The sequence below is a fragment of the Mesoplodon densirostris genome, chromosome 3 (assembly GCF_025265405.1).
Source record: "Mesoplodon densirostris isolate mMesDen1 chromosome 3, mMesDen1 primary haplotype, whole genome shotgun sequence".
NCBI classification, from domain to species: domain Eukaryota; kingdom Metazoa; phylum Chordata; class Mammalia; order Artiodactyla; family Ziphiidae; genus Mesoplodon; species Mesoplodon densirostris.
The window spans coordinates 26,635,369-26,649,270 of NC_082663.1; positions in this window are offsets into that span (position 1 = coordinate 26,635,369).

The following is a 13,902-nucleotide window of genomic DNA, read 5'->3' on the forward strand; positions in this document are numbered from 1 at the left end:
TGTTAATACCAACCTCCTAATTTATCCCCCCTCCCCTTTCCCCTTTGGTAACCATAAGTTTGTTTTCTATGTCTGTGGGTCTATTTCTGTTTTGTAAATAACTTCATTTGTATCATTTTTTTTAGATTCCACATATAAGCAATATGATATTTGTCTTTGTCTGGCTTACTTTACTTAGTATGATAATTTCTAGGTCCATCCATGTTGCTGCAAATGGCATTATTTCATTCTTTTTTATGGCTGAGTAGTATTTCATTGTATATTTGTGCCACATCTTCTTTATCCACTCGTCTGTCAATGGACATTTAGGTTGCTTCCATGTCTTGGCTATTGTAAATAGTGCTGCTATGAACATTGAGGTGCATGTATCTTTTCTTGAAACTACCTCCAGCTTCTTTTTCTTTACTTTTATTTATTTTATTTTTATGGCTGCATCGGGTCTTATCTGTGGCACACGGGATCTTTGTTGTGGTGCACGGGCTTCTCTCTAGTTGCGGCATGAGGGTTTTCTCTTCTCTAGTTGAGGTGCGTGAGCTCAGTAATTGTGGTGTGCGGGATTCGTTTCCCCACAGCATGTGAGATCTCAGTGCCCTGACCAGGGCTTGAACCCCTGTCCCCTGCATTGGAAGGCGGATTCTTTACCACTGGACCACCAGGGAAGCCCCTCCCTCTAGCTTCAAAAGCATATCATTAGCATTTCTTGAGTTTAAGTTTTTCCACAAGTACAAATTCTTCTATATTCTTAACTCACCAAAAGTAAAACGCTGTACCTATTAAGGTATTTTCTGGTAAAGCTCAATCTAGATGCATACCTTAACAATTTTTTGCTGCCATTATGCTAAGTGACATGAGTCAGACAAAGAAAGACAAATACTGTATGATATCACTTATGTGTGGAATCTTAAAAAGCCAAACTCATAGAAACAGTGAATAGAGCAGAGGTTATCAGGGGCTAGGGGGTTAGGGGTGGGGGAAATGAGGAGGTGTCCGTCAAAGAGTACAAACTTCCAGTTATAAGATGAGTACGTTCTGGAGATCTAATGTACAGCTTGGTGATTGTAGTTAATAATACTGTATTATATACTTGAAAGTTGCTAAGGGAGGAGATCTTAAATGTTCTCACCACGAAAAAGAAATGGTAATTATGTGATGGAGGTATTAGCTAAGGCTATGGGGGTCATTACTTTGCAATACATAAGCGTATCAAATCAATAGATTGAATGCCTTAAAGTTACATAATGTTATATGTCAATTATATCTCAATAAAGTGGGAAACATTTTGCTTTCCATAATCTTATATTTGTATATTTTCACTATTAAATCATAAAAGTAAATTGCTCCATAAAGCTAATTGGGTTGTGTACATCCATTGATGCTGTATATCTTGTGGACTTCACATGAATTTCTCCTCAAATTGCTGTACCAGTACACAGCTGTTACCATAGCTTTATAATAAATCTCGATATCTGTGAGGACCTGTCCTTCCTCAGAATTGTGTTAGTGATTCTGAGCCCTTGGCGCTTCCATATGAATTTTCGGAACATCTTATCAAGTTTCTTGAAATATCCTCTTGGGATTTTGATTGGTATGACATTGGCTGTACAGATTTATTTGAAAGAACTGACATCTTTATGATATTGAGTCTTTCTATTTAGGACCATAGCATAACTTTCCGTGGAAAATTAAATACAGCCACAAATTATTTGCAGCTCCTTCTATTAAGAGGTGGAGTCTGTTCCGCCACCCCTTGAATCTGGGCTGGCTTTGCTCTCTGATTTATCCAATAGCATGTGGAGGAAGTGACATCTTGCCAGTTTCAGAGCCTGGGACACACAAAGTGATATGGTGTCTCCCTTCATTCTCTTGGAATGCTGCCTTGAGACCACCATACCATAATGAAGCCCAGGACAAAAGGGCATATGGAAAGAGAGACCCAGCTGTCCCAGCTAAGTTCAGCACCCTGCCAGCTGACCTGCCAGCTGAATGCAGCTGTGTGTATGAGCCCAAGTGAAAGCAGCAGAGAACTGCTCAGCCAACCCAGAGAACTGCATAAAACGGTGTTGATTTAAGCTGTTAAGTTTTGGGGTGTTTTATTCCACAACAAAGACTAGTTGAAAGAGAAACTGGTATCTAAAAATGAGGTCCTGCTATAATAAAAGCTGAATACATGTGTCATGGCCTTGAGACTGGGTAGTAGATAGAGGCTGGAAGGGTAGCAAGGAGACTATTAGTAGAAGCTGGAAAATTAGTGAAGAAACTACTATTGAAGTCTGGAAGGATGGTAAACCATGTCTTGTGCTAGTGAAAAAGTTGGCAAAACTGTTACCAACACCACATGAAGCAGAACAACCACCTGGCCAACCCGTAGAATCATGAGAAATATTGAATTGTTGTTTCATTAAGACAGTAAGTTTTTGGGGTGGTTTATACAATAAATAGTTGAAAGACTAATGAGCTTGTGGATCTGATTGTTATGGACTGAATTGTGTCCCCTCAAAAATGTATATATTTAAGCATGGGGTACAGAAAAGCCACCTATACTTGTAAACAAGTTTGTCGACTTTGCTGTGGAGTGATCAGGTGGGAGCAGTAGGCATCATCTCAGCGAACCCACAAAAGCCAACATGTGGAGATCTTTTCTCTAGGACCGTTCAATTTCTCCTGGGAGAAGCCTCTAATTTCTTGACTACATGGTAGATATCTTGCTGCAGGCATTCTCAGAATGAGTTGGGGTGGGGTTAAGAGGAATAATAATCATTTTCCTTCTTGATCACCCTACACAAAGAAGGCAAAATGACAAACCCTGATAACAGACCCAGATTTCCCAATTATCATTTCAGTGCCTCATTTGAAAATATAAGCATAACAAGAATCACCAGACATCTGTTTTTTCATCAGTTCTGTTTTCAGCCCTACATCTCATTTTTGTCCACCAATGTATGTCCAGTTTTGGATCCCAGAATTCTCTAGGGTTCTATGAGTCAAATCTTCCTTCTGGTCCCAATTTTCCTTTGGGAGCCCTTAAAGCTATGACTTTCTCTGCCTTTCCAAATCTCATCTATCTTGTTTTCATCAACTGATGGCCCTTTTACCTTTTATTTCATTATTTGGGTCTACATATTTTTCATTCATTAACTGTAACTATAGAGACATCTCAAGACAGATAAAAAATTGTAAACAAGTGGGATCAAATCTTTTTAATGAAAAATATGTGGGCATAATAAGATCTTTTCTGCAGAGAGTCAAAAGCATCTTAAGACTATGGTAAAATCAAAGAGAAATGCTTTATAATAACGTAAGAATGCAATTTTCTTGATGAAATCATATATGCTAAGTTATTTTTTTATTAAAAAAATTTTTTTAATTTATTTATTTTGGCTACATTGGGTCTTCGTTGTTGCACGTGGGCTTTCTCTAGTTGCGGTGAGCGGGGGCTACTCTTCATTGTGGTGTGCGGGCTTCTCATTGCGGTGGCTTCTCTTGTTGCAGAACACAGGCTCTAGGCACGTGGGCTTCAGTAGTTGTGGCTCGCAGGCTCTAGAGTGCAGGCTCAGTAGTTGTGGCGCACGGGCTTTGTTGCTCCATGGCATGTGGGGTCTTCCTGGACCAGGGATAGAACCTGTGTCCCCTGCACTGGCAGGCAAATTCTTATCCACTGCGCCACCAGGAAGGCCCATGCTAAGTTTAATTCTGGCTTCACCAACCTGCTAGTCATATGATTTGGGGCAAATTATTTGCTCTCTCAGAGTCTCAGTTTCCTCCTCTCTAAAATGAGATTAATAATAACTTAATTATTATTGAGTTATGAGCACGTACAATGTGCTTAATAAATACATTTCATTTTTTGCTTTGAAATTATTAACAAAAATGGAAATTAGTGAAACGCTCATCAAGACTGGTCAAACAGGGAATTCCCTGGTGGTCCAGTGGTTAGGACTCCACGCTTCCACTGCAGGGGGCCCAGGTTTGATACCTGGTTGGGGAACTAAGATCCCACATGTCGCGCAGCCCAGCCAAAAAAAAAAAAAAATCAACAAAACAACTGGGAGTAGGTTGGTGACCATTTTGCTTAGTGACATTGTACTAAGAAATCTATTTTCTCTCTTGAGAATCCTCTATAATCATAGCTAATGAATGAAAATATGTAAACCCAAACAATGAGATAAAAGGTAGACAAGCCATTAGTTAGTGAAAACTAGATAGAGGAATGCTAATTAACTTCGAAAGGCAAAGGAAAGCATAGCTTTGGAGTATTTGTGAAACCATAGATCTTCTTCCTAGAAAAATGTATGTGTGCCAAACATTTTGCAATCAATTTTAAGGGCTTCACAGGCCCCTGAATCCTATCCTCTGATTCCTAGTAGAAAAAGTCATCAACCTGAAATAGGACACATGACTTGATAAATATTTATACTGATACAAAGCACCAAAATGTCAGCCAGAGCTTTGCCAAGTGGGACATAATTTTGAATCACATACTGTGATTAGTCTTTAGTGTTAACAAAAGGGAAAGCAGCCTGGCATACCATTAGGCTTTAAGTAAAATGCAAAGAATACATACTCTCATTCTCAGGATCATATTAAACTGTCATCTAGAACTTATAACTGAAGGCACAATGGATTTCTCAGCATAAAATAAACAAATCTGCGGCATCTGAATTTTTTAACAAATCCTTAGAGACATCCATCACAAGGCTGAGACATTTCCTGAAATTGCACTCACGCATACACTGGAAACAGTCCTTGATACAGTAGCCTGGTAAGTTCCACTAGTTCAGAGCTGACTATTTTGCCCTGCCTCTTTCCCCTGAGTGGCAGTTGGTTTCATCATTGAGGTGATAAACTAGGAGTCACCTTAAGGCATAGAACATGCAATATGAAACAATCTTGCTTTCTAATTGGAACGGCCTTGATTTCTATCTTCATCTATTCCTACATACAACAGGCATCAAAGATAAAGTGAAGAAAAAAAATTTTTTTCGCAAGATTGCCTGCAGTTTTCTGTTTTAGCCAGTTTATATCATTGAGAATGTTTAGACTTTTCACACATCTTGATTTCCCCCAAAGTAATGCAACAAATATTTCTTAAAATCTTCATGTGCTGATCATTCTCCTTTTGCTTCCTTTTGCTCCCTGGAGGTGCACTCCACCTTGCTCTAGGTCCCTGGAGGTTGACCACTGTGGGCAGCATCACTCAGGGTCCCTTGACAACTGGCTTCCAGTAGTCAAGGGGAACTGAAGATGGGAGAAGAAAGGTGTATAGGGTTATTTCTTCTTTTCTTCCTTCCAGTTTTGCTGAGTCTCAGATAGTTGCTGCATTCCTCCACAGCTAGAGATTCTGCTGGGTGGTTTGTCCTCCACATCTCAGCTCTCACTGGGGTCCAGTAATTCTATTCCTCCCTCTGGTCCCTCTAGTCCTTGATGTGGTAATGACTGCCTGCTATTGCTAGCCTCTGGGTGCCTCAATACCCTGTGCTTGTTTCCTGAAAGAGTTCCCTTATTAAAGTCCCTTCTTTGGAACTAACTGAGGTGAAGTCAGCTTCCTGCTGGGACCATGGCTGACATACTTCATCGATTTTCTTTTCTAACAGGTAAGGCTTATGAGGCAGAAAGAAGAGAGGAGAACATTTTTGAGGAAGAGATAGAAGCAGTTTGGTTTTTAAAGGCAAGACTTAACTGGATAACAGAGAGACTAAAACCTATCAAAATGAAAATATTCTTTTCTTTGCAATAGATTTCTTAGTACAATGTCACTAAGCAAAATCGTCACCAACCTACTCCCAGTTTTTTTGTTTTTGTTTTTGGTTGGGCTGCACGACATGTGGGATCTTAGTTCCCCAACCAGGTATCAAACCTGGGCCCCCCTGGACTTCCCTGGTGGCGCAATGGTTGAGAGTCTGCCTGCCAATGCAGGGGACACGGGTTCGTGTCCCAGTCCGGGAGGATCCCACATGCCGCAGAGCAGCTGGGCCCATGAGCCATGGCCGCTGAGCCTGTGCATCTGGAGCCTGTGCTCTGCAACGGGAGAGGCCACAACAGTGAGAGGCCCACGTACCGCAAAAAAAAAAAAAAAACCTGGGCCCCCTGCAGTGGAAGCGTGGAGTCCTAACCACTGGACCACCAGGGAATTCCCTGTTTGACCAGTCTTGATGAGCGTTTCACTAATTTCCATTTTTGTTAATAATTTCAAAGCAAAAAATGAAATATATTTATTAAGCACATTGTACGTGCTCATAACTCAATAATAATTAAGGTATTATTAATCTCATTTTAGAGAGGAGGAAACTGAGACTCTGAGAGAGCAAATAATTTGCCCCAAATCATATGACTAGCAGGTTGGTGAAGCCAGAATTAATAACTTAGCATGGGCTTCCCTGGTGGTGCAGTGGATAAGAATTTGCCTGCCAGTGCAGGGGACACAGGTTCTATCCCTGGTCCGGGAAGATCCCACATGCCATGGAGCAACTAAGCCGGTACGCCACAACTACTGAGCCTGTGCTCAAAGCTGTGCTTTCCTTTGCCTTTCTAAGTTAATTAGCATTCCTCTATCTAGTTTTCATTAACTAATGGCTTGTCTACCTTTTATCTCATCGTTTGGGTTTACATATTTTCATTCATTAGCTATGATTATAGAGGATTCTCAAGACAGAAAAAAGATACACACGTGTGATCAACTGCTTTTAACATTAAGAATCATGGCTGAATACAAATCTACTGAAAGGGAAATTGGGTGAAAGATGAGAGAGCTATAAAAAATTTTTTTTCGAAGAAATAGGAATTTATAACAAAGATACCCTCCCTGACAGTCTTATTGGCTGGTCTTATGGTGTCTTAGGTGAGAGAGTTTGGGATGTAAAAAATAAAAAGTAAGACAGTCTTTCCCTGCTTTTAATGATTTGTCCATGAACAGGATTGGTCTAATGATCCTGGATTGGGACCCATTCTTTGAAAGTGAGAATTTCATCATCATGAGTTGGCCAAAAAATTTGTTTGGGTTTTTCATAAGATATTACAGAAAAACCCAAAAGAAAATTTTGGCCAGCCCGATATTTATTCAGGGTTTTTATATGATGGTAGGGTAATATTCTTGAGCCTGCCAAGATGATTACAGGCATCCCCATGGATAAAATAATTGATAGTCCATCTTGGAAATGGTGCATTGATATAAAAGATTTGCTGTCTGTTTGGGCAAGTGTTACATAGATATAAGGACGGGGTCTCAAACTCAAATGCTCTTGGGACCTAGGCTTTTATGAGGTGGGCAAATAATGCTGAAACAAAGAAGCTATGCTCTCTATCAAAAGGGGGCAGTCTTTAGTCAACTCCACTTTTTTGGATAAAAAAAAATTATGATTTGTAGTAGTTGGCAACTAATTCAAAACATTTTAAAACACTGTGTGGGATGAACATATGTTTCGAGGGTGTATTTGGCCCAAGGGGTACTGGTTTGGGATCTCTGGTGTAAAGTAGTCGTTCCCAAGCCTGGCTGCAGATCAGAATCATCTTTGGAGCTTAAAAAACACAGATGCCCAGTCCCCTCCCCAGACTTGCTGAATCGCATCTCTTGGGGTGACGCTGATGCACAGCCAAGTTTAAGAACCACAAGAGCAAAGAATGGTTGATGGAAGAGCATTTACCACCCTTAAAACTACAGAATTCAAAACTGATCACCATAAAGGGAGTCAGAGAGAAATGAACAAACTATCCCCATGGAAGAGCAAAAATGGTGAAGACTTACAGGAATGTTTTTTAAAATGTGTTTGCCCATGTTTCAAATTTTGTTCTTCTGATCCTTTTAGAGAGTTGTGCATTCTAAGCCACTAGCCATGTGCAGCTACTTAAATTAAAATTAATTAAAGTTAAAAAAATTTAGAATTCAGGTCATCCTTAGTTGCACTAGCCACATTTCAAGTGCTAAGTAGCCACATGTAGTTTGTGGCTTCTGTATCGGATGGTGCATATATAGAACATTTCCAACATTGAAGGAACTTCTATTGGACAGCCTAGGTATAGAAAGTATATATGAAAATCAGGAGAACTTTGTAGACTTTTTAAACCACTCATGTGGAATTCTGATATTTCTAGCGAGTAGTAAATGTTAGTGCAGAATAAAACATTTCTAAATTGGCCACGTAGGTCTATGCCCGTAAAAAGAGTGATGCTTACTCTAATGCAAATTAATTGTAGACATGGAGATATTTTTAAGTGCAAAAGTATTCATGCGATCATTGGACAAATATTTATTCAGTGCCTTCTATGTGCCAAGCACTCTGCTTTGTGTTTTTAAATTATTCATGGAATTGAGTAAGGTTAAAAACTTGTCTTGGGCAGCTTCCAAGAGTTATATTCTCAGGTATAAATATTACCTTTAGTTTTCAGTCTACTTTTCCCTCTTAATTTTCTGGAGCTCCCCTTACTTAATGCAATAGCTATCATTAGGTTGAAACATGTTATTTGGAATATGTACTATAGCTTAATGACTTAAAAAGAAGAGAAAGGCAGCAATGGCTAACAGCAGAGAAGTTTTCTCTTATCTGAAAAGTGTAGATGCCTGGTGATGGGTTTTGATCTGACTGTGACTAGGTGCAGATACGGCACTCTGCCCACCAGTGTGACACCAGAACAGCATCCTACACAGCCGTTCAACCCCAGTCAGTGCATGCTTCTTACTTCTTTCAAATGACATGCAGTGGGATAAAAATCCAGAGACGGACAAGACAGAAAGAACCCTAAAGTTAAGGGCTTTAGGCCTTGGGGTTAAGTACAAACTTTTAAATTTGTACAAAAATCTGAACTCTTGAGAATCAGACATCCTAAATAAAAAAGCAGAAGTTTAGGTACAAAAATCATAATATAATTTAGAGAAAGCATTGTTAGATAATGTTAAGAATTGTTTATTATAGTCTAGCTTTATGGAAATCCTGATTAAGATACGACCAAGCTGAGGGATAAATAATTGCTGGGCACAGGATGGGAGTAAAGCTGACCATTCAGAAGATGGAGTGGCTTGGTGCCTAGAAGTCTCTAATCATGAACAGTTAATGAATTCCTCAGGGACATATGGATTGGATTTTAAAATGGTCCAACAAGTTAACTTATTTTTTGTCTGTAGCATAAATCTGATTGGGTATTTTATAGTCTCCATATGGCTCTTAGGATAATAATAATAAAGGCTGAAGCTGCTTCTGGAATGCTGTAAATACTTGAGTCCTTATCTTTGCAGTGGTTACATGTCTCTGATACTGTTAAGGGGTCATGACTAAGGGACTTAATTCTGGGAGTTTTGCTTCTGGTCTTCTTTCAGGATTGCAAACCCTGTTTATATAATCTTACCTCATAGCATGAGCCACCTCCTTTATGAAAGTGGCAGCCAGGCCTGTTGGTTCACCATCAATGAATGACTTGCACGCAATAAGTGCCACGGTGACTTGAGTCGCTTGCACACACACACACCTATATTTATAATCCATATGAATGACATGCCAGGCTCTGAGTTAGGTGATAGGGAAAAAAGACCAGTAAAACACAGACCTTACCCTTGAGGAACCATATTCTGGAAGGGAAATTCTATGTCTGAACAAATAATTACAACGTGATGTAATAAATGCAATAACAGAAATACAAAATTGGGGGAATGATGTAAATACATATAGTAGGAGATTGGGGATTGTGGATAATAAATCCTCTCTTATTTGATGTTGACTTTACAACAAAGATAAAGAACAACAAGGATAAAGAACATATTGGTGTGTTGTTACATCCGAGGCTGTAATATTATTGTTTTCATCTTGGTCATCATCCTGTGTTGGAATAGCCTCTAAACTTCCTACTCCCAGACTGAAGCCGGGGGAGGGAAGAACCTGAAATGAGGCCAATAAAGAACTAAGTAGTGGATGGGAAATCAATTCCTTTTTTTTTTTCCAAGCCACGCGGCATGCAGGATATCTTAGTTCCCCAACCAGGGATCGAACCCATGCCCCCTGCAGTGGAAACGCAGAGTCTTAATCACTGGACCACCAGGGAAGTCCGAGGGGAAATCAAATCTTAACACCCAGAAATGTCTGGGTATGAAACACCAAGTAGGTGGGTCTGTTATTTAGGCTGGGGACATCAGTCCATGTGGAGTGGCACATGGCAGAGGAGAGCCTCAGCTCAGTGTCAGGAGTAGTTCAACAGACTGGCCTTTCAAAATAGCAAGTGTGGAGCTGACTGGTTAATTGTGAGGAGCGGTGATCTAGAACAGCACAAAATGCAATAGATCCATTAGAAGAAGTTTACACAAATGTAATTAAAGAAATAGAAGCAAAACCTTGAGTTTTAGCTACATTGCTTAGTGACTTTATGTATGTTAGGTGGACATGGTCATGAGTGGGCAGTCATCTTGTATTGACATTATGAAAAGTGAGGCCATAAGCCATAGTTGCAAAATATCATTATGGGCAGGATAATAAGCTTAAATTAATCTTTAATATCTGAAAAGATCCTAAGCCTTCAGATTGCTTTTTCTCTGGGTGGAAGGCAAGAACTCTTGCTGAACTATTTGTGATCTTGTCCCAGCCCCAGTTCATCTGAGTTTACCATGTAGTCTAAGATTAAGAGTTCTCGGGCTTCCCTGGTGGCGCAGTGGTTTAGAGTCCGCCTGCCGATGCAGGGGACACGGGTTCGTGCCCCGGTCCGGGAGGATCCCACATGCTGCGGAGCGGCTGGGCCCGTGAGCCATGGCCGCTGAGCCTGCGCGTCCAGAGCCTGTGCTCCACAACGGGAGAGGCCACAACAGTGAGAGGCCCGCATATCGCAAAAAAAAAAAAAAAAAAGAGTTTTCAAAGGCAGAATTTGTTCTCCATCTGTAGTACTATGGTGTTAATATCCCAGACTACTCAAGGCATGTGAATCCTTTGATCTATTTCACTGCCAAATAGTCAGCCAGCATGCCCTGGCACTGCCTTCACACCGGGTCTGTTCTGATAGGTTGGTGCACTAACTATACCAATTGTTGAATATTTTGGATATTAATCCTGCTATATTACTAAAAGATAAAGATGTGCATGAAGTGGAAGTATAAAATAAGGCGATGGATTTTAATAGGCATGCTCAAATTTGTACTTTCAAGCTGACAAACTTAAAAATAGTCTTCTTGGATGAGTCCTCCTCAGAACATATTAAAAACAACGTTAAAATTTTTTCCTGAGATATTTCTAGAAGGAAACATATTCATTTGGTTGTATAAGTTATGGCCTGTTAAGAAATCATTCATGGTATTTATAGTTGTACTGTGTGTTAGATCTCACAGTAGACCGTGGTCAGTTTGTTTAATTAAATAATGCAGATACCTTTCTTTTGAGCTGTGCCCCTCCCCCATGTCACATTATGTGACAATGTTAAGTTGCACCTAAATACAAGCAGTAAATAAAACACTGGAAGAGCTGAAAGCATGTAATTTTATGTCTTTGTGCCGGGGCAGACATATTTGTGGCTGATTTAAAAAAAAAATAATGTAAGAAGCTGTACTAATTCACTCCGTAAGGTCAGATCTCTGCTAGTCAGGCAAAAATGCACATGAAGACCTGCACTCACCTTGCTATCTGGGACAGCAAGTGTGGTCCCCATTTAGGTTAAGAGAGGGACAAGTAGAAGGATATTCAAAACCTTTGTAACAAGGCTCCCTCACCTGTTGTCCTTGATATTTCTCTTTTTGGAAAATGTAATAAAAAGTGCTTGTCCAGGGACCAGACATGTATTAAATGACAGGATCTATTCAAGTGACGAATCTGGATTTGTGTAATCGTATAGTTATACAGTGCTTACAGTTTTAAAAATACTTCCCCACACACTATCCCAGTATGGGACCCAGGATATTTTTTACCCTCCTTTTATAGATGAAGAACCCATGACTCAGCGAGGTTGAGAGATTTTGCTCATGACACACATTCAGGGTGGGGCTGAGGACACACCCAGTCCCTCAGCTCTCAGTAGTTCTACCTTGTTCTACAGTTGTGAGCAAAGACTTAGTGGACGGAGAAGTCCAACCTCAGGTCTGTCAGGTGACATGGCAGGTTGTATACTTGGTCTGTGGCCACTTCGGCAACAAATGGGGCCACCCTTTGGTAAGGACGAGTCCCACTTGCGCTTATAGGGCGATTCCCTATTCTGTTGCAGAATCAGGACTTTGGGTCTTCTCGGTATGCACCTCATTCCTAGTTCAGAGCCTGGCACATACGAAGCACACAACAGATATTTCACTGAAGACCCTGAAATGTCACCAGGGCATAAAAGAGAGAGCTGGCCCAGCTACGCGGCTCATCCACTGGTGCAGGCGACAATTACTGTATTCAGCTGGCAACACTCTATTGACTGGCCTACTTTTGGCCAACTCAGGAGTTCTTATTTCTTGCATACAGGGACAGGGTGGAGAATTGTTTTCCTATTTAACCAGATGAGAGTAATTTTGACTTGTCTAATCACTGCCCAAGTACTGCCAGCCACGTGGAAAATGAAGGCCATCCATTGAGTAAGTTGTCATTCATTCAGAAATTTGGCTTTGTTTAGTCAGTCGCAAGAATCTCATTGCAAGTATGAGAGGAGAGAGCAAGGCCTCCTCAGGAAGTTGCTTGATTTACAGCGACTGCCCTTGTTTGTGTGTGTGTGTATATGTGTGTGTGTGTGTGTGTGTGAGAGAGAGAGAGAGAGAGAGAGAGAGAGAGAGAGAGAGAGAGGGAGAGAGAGAGACAGGGCCTGGGAGTTAGACCTCACCCTCTGTCTTATGGGAGAGCCCGCCCCAGGGGCTGGGGGAGCATCTGCAGCACCCACTTGGGTCAGCCTAGCTCAGCAGGGAATGTCTCCTTCAGAGGAAGAGCGGTGGCAGCCGGGAGAATGCCCCACCCTCCATCATACCAAACTTCTAATTCACTGCTCTGCATGCTGCCTAGTCCTAGACCAGTAACTGCCAAACCGACTTGATAAAATATGCTTGCGCCATTAACCAGCTTCCCTCCGTGTAAGCAGGAAATTACCTTGGAAAAAAAGCTGAAACACAGTCCAGATTCCAAGTTGCTGGGAGTGCACTGACAGTCTTTCTCTAGCTTCATGAAGGCACCCCCTTCCCACATTTATGCGTCATAGATACCTCTTTTTAAAAATTATTTTAGCTATTGAGGCATCACTACTTGTATCTTCAGACTGCAACAATTCTTAGCAATTACTACTGGCATACAATAATTGATTTGGGCATTTCCACCTAGGTTACTCTTTGCTCTCCTTTTTTTTTAAATGTTTTTTAATCCCCAACAGAACTCTTGCATGGAAAGCTCTTGGAAGGACTGTGAGGAAACGGACGAGTAGAGAGAGAAATTGTGCTTTTTAAAATAATTTCTCACTGCGCTCGTCGTAATTTCTGGGTCAGCAGTTTTACTTTAGGGAGCCTTGATTTTTAATTAATAGAAAATGCATAAGCCTCAGCCAAGGCCCTTGGTGCACATATGATCCACCGTGGGAGTAGCTCATGAAAAGCAGTGTCCCTTGAACTTTGTAAAGCACACAGTCCTAAGAACAAACAGAATACCGAGACATCGTGATGTGCCAGAGTGAGATGTGGCTTCAGCGCGTGCCCCTCATCCTACTGCCACGACAACGTTAGCCACAGCAGCTGTTCTCTCCTACATTAGTAATTGCACTAGAAGGTCACGAGCCTATGTGGCATCCAACATTTTTCTCTTTCTCTGGGAAGCTCACCCAAAATTCGGGGGCAAGGAAATCCAAAGGTTATTTCTTGAGGGAACCAAGAACAAACAGCAGTGGAGGGGCTTGCACACCTTGGTCTTGGTGGGAGTGGTTGTGAAGAAGGTTCCCATGGCCTAGTGTGCTGTGTTCTTCAGAGGCCTGGGGCGGCTACAGGTGCCGGGCTCA